This window comes from Felis catus, chromosome B3, assembly GCF_018350175.1.
Source record: "Felis catus isolate Fca126 chromosome B3, F.catus_Fca126_mat1.0, whole genome shotgun sequence".
In the NCBI taxonomy this organism is placed as follows: domain Eukaryota; kingdom Metazoa; phylum Chordata; class Mammalia; order Carnivora; family Felidae; genus Felis; species Felis catus.
Window position 1 is genome coordinate 121,271,756 of NC_058373.1, and position 14,952 is coordinate 121,286,707.

A 14,952-nucleotide genomic window follows, 5' to 3' on the forward strand; every position below is an offset into this window, starting at 1 on the left:
ATTTTGAGAAGCACGGCTGGGTGTAGGGGTGGAGCTGGAGGGATGGAATTGGGAGACTGGAAGGACAGCCAGCAAGGCTGAAGCCAAAACTGAGAAGCAGTCAGATGGTCCCACCCAAGTTCAAGAGGGTGGGCTAGGGGGGCACCTGGGTGACTCAGTAGGTTAAGCGTCCGACTTTGGCTCAGGTCATGTTCTCGCGGTCTGTGAGTTCGAGCCCCACGTTGGGCTCTGTGCTGACAGCTCAGAGCCTGAAGCCTGTTTCAGATTCTGTGTCTCCCTCTCTCTGACCCTTCCCCGTTCATGCTCTGTCTTTCTCTGTCTCAAAAATAAATAAACGTTAAAAAAAAAAAAAAAGAGAGAGAGAGTGGGCTAGGGACACAGAGCAACTAGAGAGGCACTGGCCAGGCTGGCAGAGCAAGCCAGTGGGCTACACCTTGCGCCAGGCCTCCTCCAGCACCCCCCTGTCCTGCACACCGGGCCACCTCCCAGGTTGAGTGGGAAGTGGGGCCCAGAGGGTGTGTGTGTCCTGGGGTGACCTTTCCCTACTCCTCTGGTGTGTTGGTGGGTACCTGGGATGTCTGGTCCTCAGGCAGAAATTCCAGAAAGAAGACAATCACTCTTGTTCTCCCTGCAGCAGTAGGGACTTTAGTGCATAGCTTACACCCAACAACAATGGGCAATTTCCTTTTTGCTGGAGGTTGTCTTACCTGCCTGGGGCTCTGAGATGGCCGGTTAGTTCCCCTGAGCAGAGCTGGCAGCCTTTGTTTGCTAGAAAGCAGAGCTGTCTGTACATCTCTGGCCCAGTGAGGCTCAGCAGGCTACAGCTGTCCACCTGGGACTCGACACTGGCCTTCTCAGCCATCCATTCATCTGTTCCAAAGATGGTTATTGAGCACTGATTGTGTGCCAAGCACTTGACGGAGCTAACAGACCCAAGGCTGGAAGTCCAGCGAGCCAGCTTATCCCTTGGGGACAAAATCATCCCGGGCACCTGCTTTTCCCCTCTGGAGAACAGCAGGCCAATTCTGGGAGATGCCAACAGCTGGACACCAAGGGCTGGGTCTGTTATGTTCATTCTGGTCTAGTCAGCACTTAGCACAGTGCCTAGAAAACAGAAGGCACTTGGCAGTCGTTTCTAGAACAAATGCTTTTTCCAAAAGGGAATGTGGGTAGATGACCCCTGAGTGCCCCAAACCAAATGGTCCACATAGTTAGCTATTACTCTCCATGGCATGGCGTCCACCACATATGTCAACCCACAACTTCACACACACCACCCACTAGGCCCCCTACACTGACATCCTGCCAGTCCCAACATGACCTTTTACAAGGCAACCCAGAGAAGTCGGCATTAGTGTTACACTCCTACGACAGCCGGGGACACGGAGACCCAGAAAGTTTGAATGACTAGACTACAATCAAAGCAGGTTCCAAAGGCTGTCTTCCTTGAACTGTTAGCATGGAGGGCACAATGAAGGAGTTTGGGGTGAGGGTGTGGAGGCTGGCAAGGGGAAGGAAGGGCAGGAGGAGCAGATATTACCAGTTTGGGAGCTCCACAACAGGAGGCAGCGGCTTCTCAGGATGTACCTCTGGTGTGCGAGTTTTGGGAGGAGCCTTGCAGGTGAAGACTTCCAAGGCTTCTGTCCCTTCACAGAGCCAACGAGGTCAGCAACTCTGACCGGTTGCCCGCTGTCAGAATGGGTGGAGAGGGCCTGGGGGTGTGACAAGACGGAAGGGAGGTGGTTTCCTCCCAGGTAAGGTGCCGGCCCAGCATAGGGATGGGCCTAGAGTCAGGTTTACTAGGTGGGATCAGGGAGGGTCGAGACCAGGTTCAGTAACCAACTTCCCTCTTCCCCAGGAGCCCCTGCCCCTTTTCAGGTGAACTTCATATCTCTAGTTAATAATTAACTTGTCACGAGCTCACCAATACCCCACAGAGGGAGAGACAGAGGGAGAGGGAGGAGAGGTAGGGGAGGGAAAGGGGGTCCAGCCCACACCCCTGCCCACACCCCAGCTGGCCACAGTCCCATGCTCACCTGGCCCATAATAAATAAGATGAAAGGCACTCCTGATAAATGCCCGTGTCAGGGAGAGATTTTACCTTCACTCAGAAACAATGTAATATCTCGGCTATTACCCAAAATAATTTATCAATGTGTAATAGCTTTGTGCAGACCTCAGATAGGAGGGGAGCTGCGCTATCAGAGATGGATGTAGCCTACCTTCGGCTTTTAATTTTTAATGTTCGCAGCCAGCTTTGCATTAAAGGCCAGGTGTCATATAAAGACTTAATGTAAGAGGGGAGTTCATGAATTCTAATCAAGGGAGGAGCGCTCCCTGGCTGGCGGCTGTCACCTCCTGATGTTCCTTATTGATCTTTTGTTTTCTCCCCTCCTGTTCTTCCAGCTCTACTGGGCTCTACTGTCTCCTCTCCACCCCTCCACCTCACTCCACCCCATCCCACCGCACCCTCCAGCCCAGCCCAACCCTTCCCCTCCCCCACCCAGGGCTCTCCCCTTCCCTCAGTACCTCCTTTCCTTCCACCAGAAGAGGGAGGGCCAGGATGACACAAGCAAAGACTCTGTGACATCTGGGCTTGATGCCCAAATTCAAGACAGCGGGACAGCAGGACTCTTTCTATTTCACTCGTTCATTCCTTCATTCCATTTTTGTTTATTTATTAATTTCTTTTTCATCCGTCCCTCCAGAAAGTATTTTTAAATACTCATGAAGGGCTCACCTCTGTCCTAGGTCCCGTGGACAATGTTAGAGACAAGCAAGATAGTTTCTGCCCCTAGCAAAGTTTATGGTTTTGTTGGCAAAAAAAGTCACTTATACAAACATACACGCGTAAATGTGACTTGAGACAATTATGTGAGATTTCAAAGAGGATCCCTCCCGGACAGCCTTTTAAAATTCGTGCATGTGTGGCACATGAAAAGATGCTCAACGTCGCTCCTCATCAGGGAAATACAAATCAAAACCACACTCAGATATCACCTCACGCCAGTCAGAGTGGCCAAAATGAACAAATCAGGAGACTATAGATGCTGGAGACGATGTGGAGAAACGGGAACCCTCTTGCACTGTTGGTGGGAATGCAAACTGGTGCAGCCGCTCTGGAAAGCAGTGTGGAGGTTCCTCAAAAAATTAAAAATAGACCTACCCTATGACCCAGCAATAGCACTGCTAGGAATTTACCCAAGGGATACAGGAGTACTGATGCAGAGGGGCACTTGTACCCCGTTGTTTATAGCAGCACTCTCAACAATAGCCAAATTGTGGAAAAAGCCTAAATGTCCATCAACTGATGAATGGATAAAAAAATTGTGGTTTATATATACAATGGAGTACTACGTGGCAGTGAGAAAGAATGAAATATGGCCCTTTGTTGCAACGTGGATGGAACTGGAGAGTGTGATGCTAAGTGAAATAAGCCATACAGAGAAAGACAGATACCGTATGTTTTCACTGTTAGGTGGATCCTGAGAAACTTAACAGAAACCCATGGGGGAGGGGAAGAAAACAAAAAAAGAGGTTAGAGTGGGAGAGAGCCAAAGCATAAGAGACTGTTAAAAACTGAGAACAAACTGAGGGTTGATGGGGGGTGGGAGGGTGGGGAGGGTGGGTGATGGGTATTGAGGAGGGCACCTTTTGGGCTGAGCACTGGGTGTTGTATGGAAACCAATTTGGCAATAAACTTCATATATTGAAAAAAAAATAAAATTCGTGCATGTGCAAAAAAATAATAATAAATTAAAAATTAAAAAAAAGGCGGGGGGCACCTGGGTGGCTCAGTCGGTTGAGCATCCGACTTTGGCTCAGGTCATCATCTCACAGTTCATGAGTTTGAGCCCCGCGTTGGTTGGGCTCTGTGCTGGCAACTCAGAGCCTGGAGCCTGCTTCAGATTCTGTGTCTCCCTCTCTCTCTGCCCCTTTCCTGCTCATGCTCTGTCTCCCGCTGTCTCTCAAAAATGAATAAATGGTAAAAAAATTTTTTTTTAATTCATGCATGCGCAGACATCCAACATGCACTGTCACCTTTGGTGCTGTGCTTTCCCACAGTGTACTTATCACCTGCTATACTATGTAAACTGTTTATTTTGCTTATGATCTGTCTCCTTCGAGAATGTAGGCATCATGAGGGCAGGAATTTTGGTATACTTTGTTCCCTGGTGTGGTCTTAGTACATAGAACAATCCTCAATAGATACTTCCTGACCGAATTAAGCAACCAACAGTCAAGCTGAGAGGACAAGAACAGAGGTATTATGGTACAGTGGGACGGGAAGGGACAATTGTGGCTTCCGGTGGCAGGTCACTCCAACTCTTCTGCCCATTGTCCTTGCTCTGGAGGACAGAGCTCTAAATGCCCTTGCTCTAAAATGCCCATGTAGCTCCCTCAGCCATCCATACTGTCTCCACCTGGCCCCCGTCCACCTCTCTTTGCTAGACTCCTCCCAGCTTCCTCTACCTGCCTTTCCACCCACCTGACTCGCATCACAGGTCGCCACCGGTGGGGAGGAGGACGGGGGCTGTGCACCTGGCCGTGAGCTCCTCCAGGATGGGGCAGGGCCTCACACTTCTCTGGAACCCTGAGCAGGTGCTCCCTTCCCAGCAGGCCAGTTTTTATGTGAGAGGTGCATTCAGGACTAATTTTCCTACAGAAATAGACATAAAGTAGGATCTGCATTATTTCAAATTTTGGACAAACAAGACTTCGTTCGCATTGTTTGTATTACCCAGTTGCTTGAAAATGCAGCTGTGCTGTGTAGCTGTGGCAAATGTTGAGTCAAGAGGGGGCAAGTTCCCTCCCGTCCTTTCTGGACCTGCTGTCTCTTCTCTCTGCTAAGGGATCTCCTTCTACTGTTGGTGCAGTCAAGAATGTATGTCTTCTGGGGCCCGCCGGGTGGCTCAGTTGGTTAATCGTCCAACTCTTGGTTTTGGCCCAGGTCATGACCTCGAGGTTCAAGGGTTTGAGCCCCACATCAGGTTCTGCACTGACAGTGCAGACTGCTTGGGATTCTCTCTCTCTCCCTCTCTCTCTACCCTTCCCCTGTTCATGCTCTCTCTCTTTCTCTCTCTCTCTTTCAAAATAAATAAACTAAAAAAAAAAAGTGATATTCTTTTTTTTTTTAATTTTTTTTTCAACGTTTATTTTTTGGGGACAGAGAGAGACAGAGCATGAACGGGGGAGGGGCAGAGAGAGAGAGGATGACACAGAATTGGAAACAGGCTCCAGGCTCTGAGCCATCAGCCCAGAGCCCGATGCGGGGCTCGAACTCACGGACCGCGAGATCGTGACCTGGTTGAAGTCGGACGCTTAACCAACTGCGCCACCCAGGTGCCCCCCCAAAAAAGTGATATTCTTAAAAAAAAAAAAAAGTGCACGGTTTCCTCCCTATGGTTCCCTTCTCCTCCTTTAAGACCCAAAAAGTCAGCCTCCTCCTTGAAGCCCTCAGGCACGGTAGGTCCCTCCCTCCTCTGTGCTCAAAGAATTTTGCTTGTACTTTTGTCACATTAACAGTTGAATTGCTAATGAGTTGCTAGTGGGTCTACCTTCCTTACTAGATCTTGAGTCCTTAAAGGTGGACTCTGTCTAACTCATCTCTTTATTTTTTATTTTTTTTTTTAATGTTTATTTTGAGAGGGAGAGAGAGTGGGGGAGGGGCAGAGAGAGAGGGAGCCATGGAATCTGAAGCAGGGTCCAGGCTCTGAGCTGCCAGCACGGAGCCTGACATGGGGCTCGAACTCACGAACCATGAGATCATGACCTGAGCTGAAGTCGGACGCTTAACCGACTAACCACCCAGGAAACCCAAACTCCTCTCTTTAATCCTAGCACCTTGAATATGAATGAATGAATGAATGAATGAGTGCCCAGGAAACTCCCACAGATATCTCCCAAAGCTGGTGTAAACTTTTAAAAAAATTCTTTTTTAATGTTTATTTATTTTTGAGAGAGAGACACAGAGCATGAGCAAGGGAGAGGCAGAGAGGGAGACACAGAATCGGAAGCAGGCTCCAGGCTCTGAGCTGTCAGCACAGAGCCTGACACGGGGCTCAAACTTGTGAACCATGAGATCATGACCTGAGCCAAAGTTGGAGGCTTAACCACCTGAGCCACCCGGGCGCCCCAAAGCTGATGCAAACTTTTAAGCTGCTTTCATCAAAATCACTTTTGGAACTTGAACAACAAAACTACCCAGATTCCAGAACCCCACCCCCAACCTTGCTTAGAAAGCCCCTTTGGGATTCTATAGTGGAGCTGGTAGGACCCACCCCTCTAACCTGAGTCTTCATTAGACTCGCCCTGGGCACAAAGGCACATTAGGGATCATTCTGTTCCAGGGTTTCCAATCTTTGCCACCACTGACATTTTGGATCAGATCATTCTCCATCGTAGGGACTGTCCTGTGTATGATATGTTCAGCATCATCCTGGCCCACTGGGCCAGCCTCTCCCTCCTCCAGTTGTGACAACAAAAATGTCTCCAGATATTGCCATGTGTTCCCAGGGGGAAGAAATCGCCCCTGGTTAGAAATGATTCTGACCCTGCCTGGGGCTCAGAGAAGCTAAATTCTTTGCCCAAGGGAAGTTACACAGCTAAGATTTCAGGAAATAATTGTAGAGCAAGCAACTTTAACCTTTATTTTGGGTTCTTTTCCACTGGCCCCAAGAATTAAGTTGACATAAGACAGGTCAACAGGAGAAAAGCATACAATTATTTAATGCACATGTTACGTGACATGGGAGCCCCTATCAGGAGTGAAAGCCCAAAGAAATGTCGAAACTTACTTGCTTTATATGAGGCCACAACTATGTGGGCAGGCTAAAGAAAGTGGAGTTATTTTAACAAGGTCTGTTTGGATAGAATTCTCCGGGTCTCAATTTCTTGTCCTTGATGATAAGAATGTTACTTTTCTACTGGTATTGGAAAGACATCTTTCCTATGGGAATTCATCTCCTGCTTTTAAGAAAAAGAGGGAAAGTCAGAATGTGTTTCTTACATTTGCTGTTTTTCAAGTGCCTTTAACTCAAAATAGTCGATATGCCAGAGTGGTATATTTTGGAATATGTTCTGAACTCCTTCATAATCAAAAGTCAAGATGACTATTATATACAACTGAGATGCATCACAATATTGTTTATAATAGCAAAAAACTGGAAGCAGCCAAAGTGAATAAAAACACAAGAATGATTTTTCAAAACTTACTGCACTTTGTATGGTGGAATATTAGGTACCCAGGAAAATAGTGATATTGAAAATTAACTAACGACACAAAAAAATCATTCCAGGTTTAATGAGAAAAATCAGTTTCCATATCAGGCTCCAGGCTCTGAGCTGTCAGCGCAGAGCCTGATGTGGGGCATGAACCCATGAACCATGAGATCGTGACCTGAAGTTGGACGCTCAACTGACTGAGCCACCCAGGCGCCCTTCTCAGTACTATTTTAAAGTTGAATACAGACACAACTTTTTACTACTTTCCAGTGGAAACATATTTAATTGTTTTTCCTGAAAAATATAATTGTAGTACAAAGTTAAAACAATACAGACTGAAGCATCTGACTGGCTCAGTCAGTAGAGCACGTGACTTGATCTCAGGGTCGTGAGTTCGAGTCCCATACTGGGTACAGAGTTTAATTAAAAAAAAACAACAACAATGAAAGTGAAAGTTTCCCCTATACATTCTTCTCTCCGATCATAAGGCCACACAAATATGTAAGGGTTCCCCAGGCAGAGAAAGAATTAACACGGGTTATGCTGACAATCTTTAAGTACACATTTAACCCTGATTTAGTGCAAGCAGAGAGCAGCTGGTACTTACTACTGAACAAAATTATACACCTCTATTCTGAAATAAATCATTTACTGAAAAGGAGAAAGATTCTTTGTTTTCAGCTGCAAAAGATTTGAAACATACGGAAAATTGCAGAAAACAATATAAACAAATTCTTTTTTTTTTAAGATTTATTTCTGAGACAGAGAGAGAGCATGAACAGGGGAGGGTGAGAGAAAGAGGGAGACACAGAATCTGAAACGGGCTCCAGGCTCTGAGCTGTCAGCACAGAGCCCAACGCGGGGCTTGAACCCACAGACCGTGAGATCGTGACCTGAGCCGAAGTTGGACGCTCAACCAACTGAGCCACCCAGGCACCCCGAATTCTTATGTACCTTAGCTCATTTGCTTTAGAACTTTGAGTTTTTAAGAAATGTTATAACGTTATATAGTCTAAGCCTCACTCTCTCATCTTTTTCTCTCTTACTTGTACTCAGAGGAATCTTTATCTTGAAAGTGATATAAATCATCCCCGTGCATTTTTTTTAAAGTAGGCTCCACACCCAACATGGGGCTCAAACTCACAACCCCAAGATCAAGAGTCACGTGCTCCACTGACTGAGCCAGTCAGATGCCCCCCCATGCATATTTTTTAATACATGTAAATTTTAATACATTAAAATAAATTTATATGACATTATATCACTGGACAGTTCATCCATTCTCTTGCTGAAAAACAGGTTCTTTCCAGTTTTCCCACTATTTCAAGCAATGCCATGTGAACTTCCTTATATACTTTTCCTTGTAAGAGTGATTTCTAAAGCAGCACCTCTCAACTTTTTTATCTCAGAACTCCTTTATAGTCTTAAAAACTACTGAGGACCTCAAAGAGCTTTCGTTTCAGGGAATTATATCTATCAGTAGGGTATCATAGTTAACATTTTATAGATTAAAATGAATTTTAAAAATAATTATTTATTAATTTAAAATAATAATTACAAACCCATTATATCAATATAAATACCATATTTTTATAGAAAATAAGTGCAGTAAGATAAATATAGTAAGATGAATGATGTTCTTCATTTTTATAAATCTACAAAAACTATATTGTTTGTGTTGAAATTTTTGAGGATAACTTGGCCTCATATAAATACATAATTGGAAAAGGGGGTGGTAATGTTCAGATAATTGTGGATATTCCCTGATAATGAACCAAAACTCAACAAGTGACTATTTCTTAAAGATCAGCTGCAATGTGAAATCCGAAACCATCTCAGTGAACTTTTTGTACCCTTACATTAAGATGCATTGATCTCGGGGTGCCTGGGTGGCTCAGGCGGTTAAGCATCTGACTCTTGGTTTTGGCTCAGGTCATGATCTCACAGTTCATGGGATGGAGCCCTGAGCTGAGCTCCGTGCTGACAGCGTGGAGCCTGCTTGGGATTCTCTCTCTCCCTCTGCCTCTGCCCCACCCCTGCTCTCACTCTCTCTCTCTCTCAAAATAAATAAACTTAAAAAAAAAAAAGATGCATCGCTCTATCTTGTACTTTGCATACATCTTTAACTCGTGATTTTTGTAACACCATACACTAGTCATTTGGAAAATACTGGTTCACCGAGCCCTGTAGATCTTCCAGATGTTAGCACACTTCATGAGACAATCTCAGAATTTTTCACTTGTTAATATCACCTCTGATCTTCAAAAGCCTGAGTATTAGGAAGCTGTCGTGCTCACAGTGGCAGACCTAAGGGTCCTAAAATTGGAAAGTTCAGATGTCATTATTGGCAACAAATATTATCGGCTATTTCTCCTTGACGTGACAGGCTCACTTCAGTTTTGAGAAAATATCTGCCAAATATCCAAAAACCCAAATAACCATAGTTTGTTGGCAGTTCTTTCAAGGAAGAACAGTGCTCCGTGGAACAAGTGGCCAGTTCATCCTTGAGCTCAGTCACATACGTGCTTTCCCTGGGGACCGCTGTGCTTGAGGATTCAGCAGAAGGGCTTTATGTGCAATTTCCATTTCATCACGGGGCATATTATAAAGACAGGGACTCTGGGTCAAGATTTTTAAAAATTAAAAATTTTACTGCTCCATCAAGAATGCTCCTCAGTAAAACGGTTTTCCTCCCTGCAAAGTGCACGGCAGCACAGAGTACAAGCAGGGCTGGTATGGTTTAGGGACACCGCCTTGATTCGCACCAGAGTTTTAGCCACCGTTGCTTTTACACCACCAATGCAAATGTGAACACAGCAGAAAAGACAAGTGACTTCTCTTTTAAAAAAATTTTTTTTAATGTTTATTTATTTTTGAGAGAGAGAGAGCATGAACAGGAGAGGGGCAGAGAGAGAGGGAGGGAACCACAGAATCGGAAGCAGGATCCAGGCTCCGAGCTGTCAGCACAGAGCCCGACACAGGGCTCGAAGCCACGGACGTAAGATCATGATCTGAGCCAAAGTCGGATGCTTATCCAACTGAGCCACCCAAGTGCCCCAACGAATGACTTCCTAGTATTATCCTGAAGACATTTTTGACCTTGCAGGTCCCCTAAAGCACCTCAAAGATCCCCACGAGTCTGGGATTACACTTGGAGCACCGCTGCTCTGGGGTGTCTACCCACAAGACAACCTGCTGGGTGGCCGGGCAGGCACGTTTTACCTTTACTAGTCACTCCCGAATCGCTCTTCTGAGTGTTTATTAAGTTTAATCCCACCAGCAATGTATAAGCATTCTCAAGTCCCCATATCCTGGTCATCATTTATAATCCAACTTGTATTTTGCCAACCCAATGGGTATGAAATAGTGCCTCGTCACTGTATTCGTCAGGGCATAGAGTTTCAAACATATTTGCAATGGTCTTTCAAATCCATTCTCTAATCACTCATAGTGAGATGGTGTTTATTACTCTCACTAATAATTGAGGTAATTTACAGAGATACAGATATAAAAGACAGTCTCTTTCAACATATGTTTAAGAGGGCTTTTTTTTTTTCTCTAGCTTTCATGTTGGCAAAACATTTTCCACTTCTCTTCAATTTCCTTTTGCAATTTTCCAAATGAAAGAGCTTCTGGGGAATGCTATTCTAGGGTTTTTAATCATTTATTCCCTGTAAACACTGCCAGCCCATATGTGATTTGGTTTCAGAATTGCAGCTGATTACGCTGCAGATTTGATCCTTCTGGTCTTGGGGCTGGTGAAAACTGCCTAGTGCAGTTCCATGCACCTCGGTGTGTACATTGTTGAAATGCTCCACGCAGATTTGTAGATGCTGGTAACACTGTCTGTGCAGGCCTTTGTGAGCAAGAGTTGATCAGTCTCCAACATGGCAACTTCCAGGAGACTTTCCAGGGTGAGTTGGGCTGTGTGTGATTTTCTCTTTACAAGTTGACTTCACAAGCTGTCCCATCCCCCATGTAAGAAGCAATGCTGTTCTAAGTAGTCGCATGTGGGAGCTGGGATTAATAGGCATTAGTTCCTCTTCCTATTGGTTTGGATCCTCAGCATCTGTTCATCTAGACTAGGGGTTTGCCAACTTTTTTGGTAATAATCCAGATAGTAAATATTTTAGACTTTGTGGGCTGCATAATCTGTCATAACTACTCTACTCTGGAATAGGGCAAAAGTGGCCATAGATAATAGGTAGCCTGACAAGTATGGCTGTGTTGCAATAAAACTTTACTTACTAAAACAGGAGTAGTTTGTAGTTTGCTGACCTCTGGTTTAGATTGCTTCTTCATTTGGTTCTCTGGAGGAAGACTGCTAATCCTTCAATGTCTATTCTTGTAGTATGATAGTCTATAGTTTACATTTCATATCACTGTGTGTGTGTGTGTGTGTGTGTTTGAATCTTTAATGAAAAAAAGTACATATGAGAAGTCAGAAATGACAATAATTCGGTTAACAAATAAGATTATTATTATTATTACTACATATTATTAAAACACAAATACTCTGAGAGATCTTAATACAACACATGCCAACTGGACCACGGTGACAATGACATATACATGGCAGTTGTTCCTTTGAGGCCCTCCACTGATCTCCAGATAAGTGAACTCTAATTGGGCCTGGAAGGCTCCTTGGTGAAAAATCTAATTCCAGCTCTGGAACAAGGAAAGGACAAGAGGAGCCCAAAACACCTCATTGTGCCAGACAATAATGTGTGCCAAAGAATAATGGAGACACAGAAACCATCTTGAAGGGATGGCAAAGTCTGGGACAATTTGATCATCAAAATTAATAGCAATTAATTGTAGCTCAATAAATAAAATAAGAATCCCCCCAATCCATATTGATTTAAATTGATAAACAAGTAAAGAGAAAGAAGGGATAATTTTTCCTTATAGTAGAATACCAACTAATAAACACAGAAGGGATGATGGAGTTAGAAAATCATCACTAAATGCTAGAACGATAGTGAAATGATGGTGAAACGATGGTGAAAGTCTGAGGAGGAGCAGGATATTTTCATAACCTTGAAGTATCTTCCCATAAATGACTTCTTCATTCCAGAGGGAACTTTGGTGACTTTACAATAGAGAAACCTAGTGGACATCTTCTTACCAAATGATCAAAGTTGATACCACTAATATTGGGGCAAATCAACATCATGTGCCTCCTGATATGATGCACTGAAAGGAACACAACATTGTTTCTGTGAAATTCCTGTCCAAATGCATCCATTCCATCTAATCATGAAAAAAAAACACATCAGACAAACCCAGAATGAAGGACTACAAAATAACTGGTCTGCTCTCTTAAAAAATAATGTCAAGATCAAGAAATGCAAGGAAAGGCTAAAGAAATATTACAGATCAAAGGAGATGGAAAGAAACATGACAGTTGGATGCACTCTGTAATCCTGTAGTCCTGAGTCCTGGACAGAGGAGGAAAGACAGCTAGAAAGGATACTAAAGGGACCATTGATGTAATGTGAATATCAACTGTGAATTCAAGGATGGTGTTGTATCAATGTTAAATGATTTGATAATTATGATGTTACACGATTTTAATAATTATGCTAAGGTTATGTGAGAGAATGTCTTTGTTCTTAGGGAAAAAACACTACAGTATTTAGGATGAAAGAAAAAAACTGCTTCTGGTAAGATGAGGAAATACCTCATGAACCAAAGTTGGGCTTTAAAATCAAACACTTCATAAGGCTGATCTAAGGTGATGGTACCTGGGAGTGTGGGGGTGGTTTCTGGCTAATATCATGCCTTGGATTACTAGACCCCACAGATATTATAGACCATTTACTATAATTACTATATATTTTATAATCAGGAAAAAAGTAATTTTTTTTAAAGCTTGGGAGGGTATTCCAGGTAGAAGGAAAGAAACTGAGCAAATTTATAGTGGTGAGATATGCAAGTGGTTTGAGGTTCAAAATATGTCAAGGCTGTAGCAGATATGTCGTGGAAAAATAAGACTACAAAGTCTTATAAAAATAAGACTAAAAAGTTACAGTCAGATTACAAGGGATCTTAAATGTCATAGTAAGGAGTGTTAATTTTCTTCAAGGGCAGAGGGAAGCCATTGAGATCTATCAAACAGAAAACTGACAAAGAGCTGAACTTTGGGACAATGACTCTGGTTGCATGTTCAGGCGGGATTAGAAGGTGTAGAACCTGGATTTGGAGAGATTTTTGCAAAAGGTGGGTGACAATACACTTATTTAGTCAATCTGGGAGCAGGGAAACAGGAGGAGATGGGCATAGAGTCATCTGCCTTGAGTTGCTCTTTGAGGCTAGCAGAGCAATGGACCTATCCAATGGACTGAATGTTTGTATTCCCAGACAAACTCGCATGTTGAAGTCCCAATCCCCAAAGCAATGGTATGTGCAAGTGGAACCTCGGGGAGGCAATTAGGGTCAGATAAGGTCATGAGAGAACAGCCCTCAGGATGGGATTAATGTCCTTATAAGAAGAGGAAAATCCCCCTCTCTCTGCACATGGGAGGACACAGCAAGAAGGCGGCCATCTACAAACCAGGAAGAGAACCCTCGCCAGGTGCTGAATCTGCCGTCAACTTGATCCTGGACTTCCAGCCTCCAGAACTGTGAGAAATAAATGTTGCTTGTTAAAGCCCCAAGTCTACGTTCTTTGTTACAGCAGCCCCAGCAGACAGAGACAACTCTTCAGGGGGAAGAAGTGGACATGGCAGGACACAAAGAACTTTGGGAAGTACCTGAATCTAGGGGGCGGGAGGGGAAAGAAGAGCCAGTGAAGGAGACGTGAGTGATTAGGGATGAAGGAGGAGAGCCAGGAGGGGGCAAGGTCATAGACCTATGAGATGAAGTGTCACAAAGGATGAGCAAGAGGTGGCCAGCAGGTGTGAGTGCTGCTGGGCAGCTGGGGGTGGTGGTTGTGTTGTCGCTGATGCTGTAGCATCCCGTTCAGCGGAGCAGGAGAGGAGAAGCCAGACTGGAAGGAGGAAATCGAGGTGCTGGGTGAAGGCTACTGAAGAAGTTTGAAAAAGTTTGGTGGCGTTATGAAAGAGGAAGGTGAGAAGGTAAAACTTGAGGAAAACGGGGTTGAGGGATGTTTTGATTCCCTCTTGGGGCTGGAGCAGACCCCCCTCCCTGCGGCTCTGTAAGACTCTCAGAGGGCAGGCACACCTCCTTGGGTCAGGGAGACCCCCAGGTGGGCACAGCCACCTCACTCTGCCTGAGGGAATGACGGAGTGGCGTCACGGGCATAGCCAATGTCCCCTTGTACTTGGTTACCAATATGGATATTCTGAATCACCAGAGGTCTCAATTACGGACAAAGACAGGATACCTCTACAAGAAGACATTAACGAAGAAGAAAATAACAGGTGTAACAAGCAGAAAAACAGTGACAAATGCACATCATACATAGGCAGTGACAAGAAACAAATTCAGTGTTCCCATCTCCTCACACAGGAGTCTATTGGTCAAGGATGTCTTTTCATTGTCTACAATTCTATGTTCCTTTAAAAATTTCACTACCTAATTGTGATAATAATGATAATGGTAGGGGCACCTGGGTGGCTTAGTTGGTTAAGCGTCCAACTTCGGCTCAGGTCATGATCTCATGGTTTGTGGGTTTGAGCCCCACATCCGGCTCTGTGCTGACAGCTCGGAGCCTGGATCCTGCTTCGGATTCTGTGTCTCCCTCTCTCTCTCTGCCCTTCCTTC

General features: G+C 44.6%; 1 long non-coding RNA gene across 1 annotated transcript in view; it reads right to left on the reverse strand.

The window, feature by feature from the left end:
- Positions 1 to 3,941: 3,941 nt before the first annotated feature.
- LOC111560903 overlaps positions 3,942 to 14,952 on the reverse strand; it is a 156,855-nt gene continuing 145,844 nt past the window's right edge. The window contains exons 6-7 of the long non-coding RNA XR_006599824.1: positions 6,798 to 6,969; positions 3,942 to 4,660 (exon numbers count right to left, since the gene is read on the reverse strand). This is a non-coding gene — a long non-coding RNA (uncharacterized LOC111560903). The remainder of the gene's footprint in view (positions 4,661 to 6,797; positions 6,970 to 14,952) is intronic.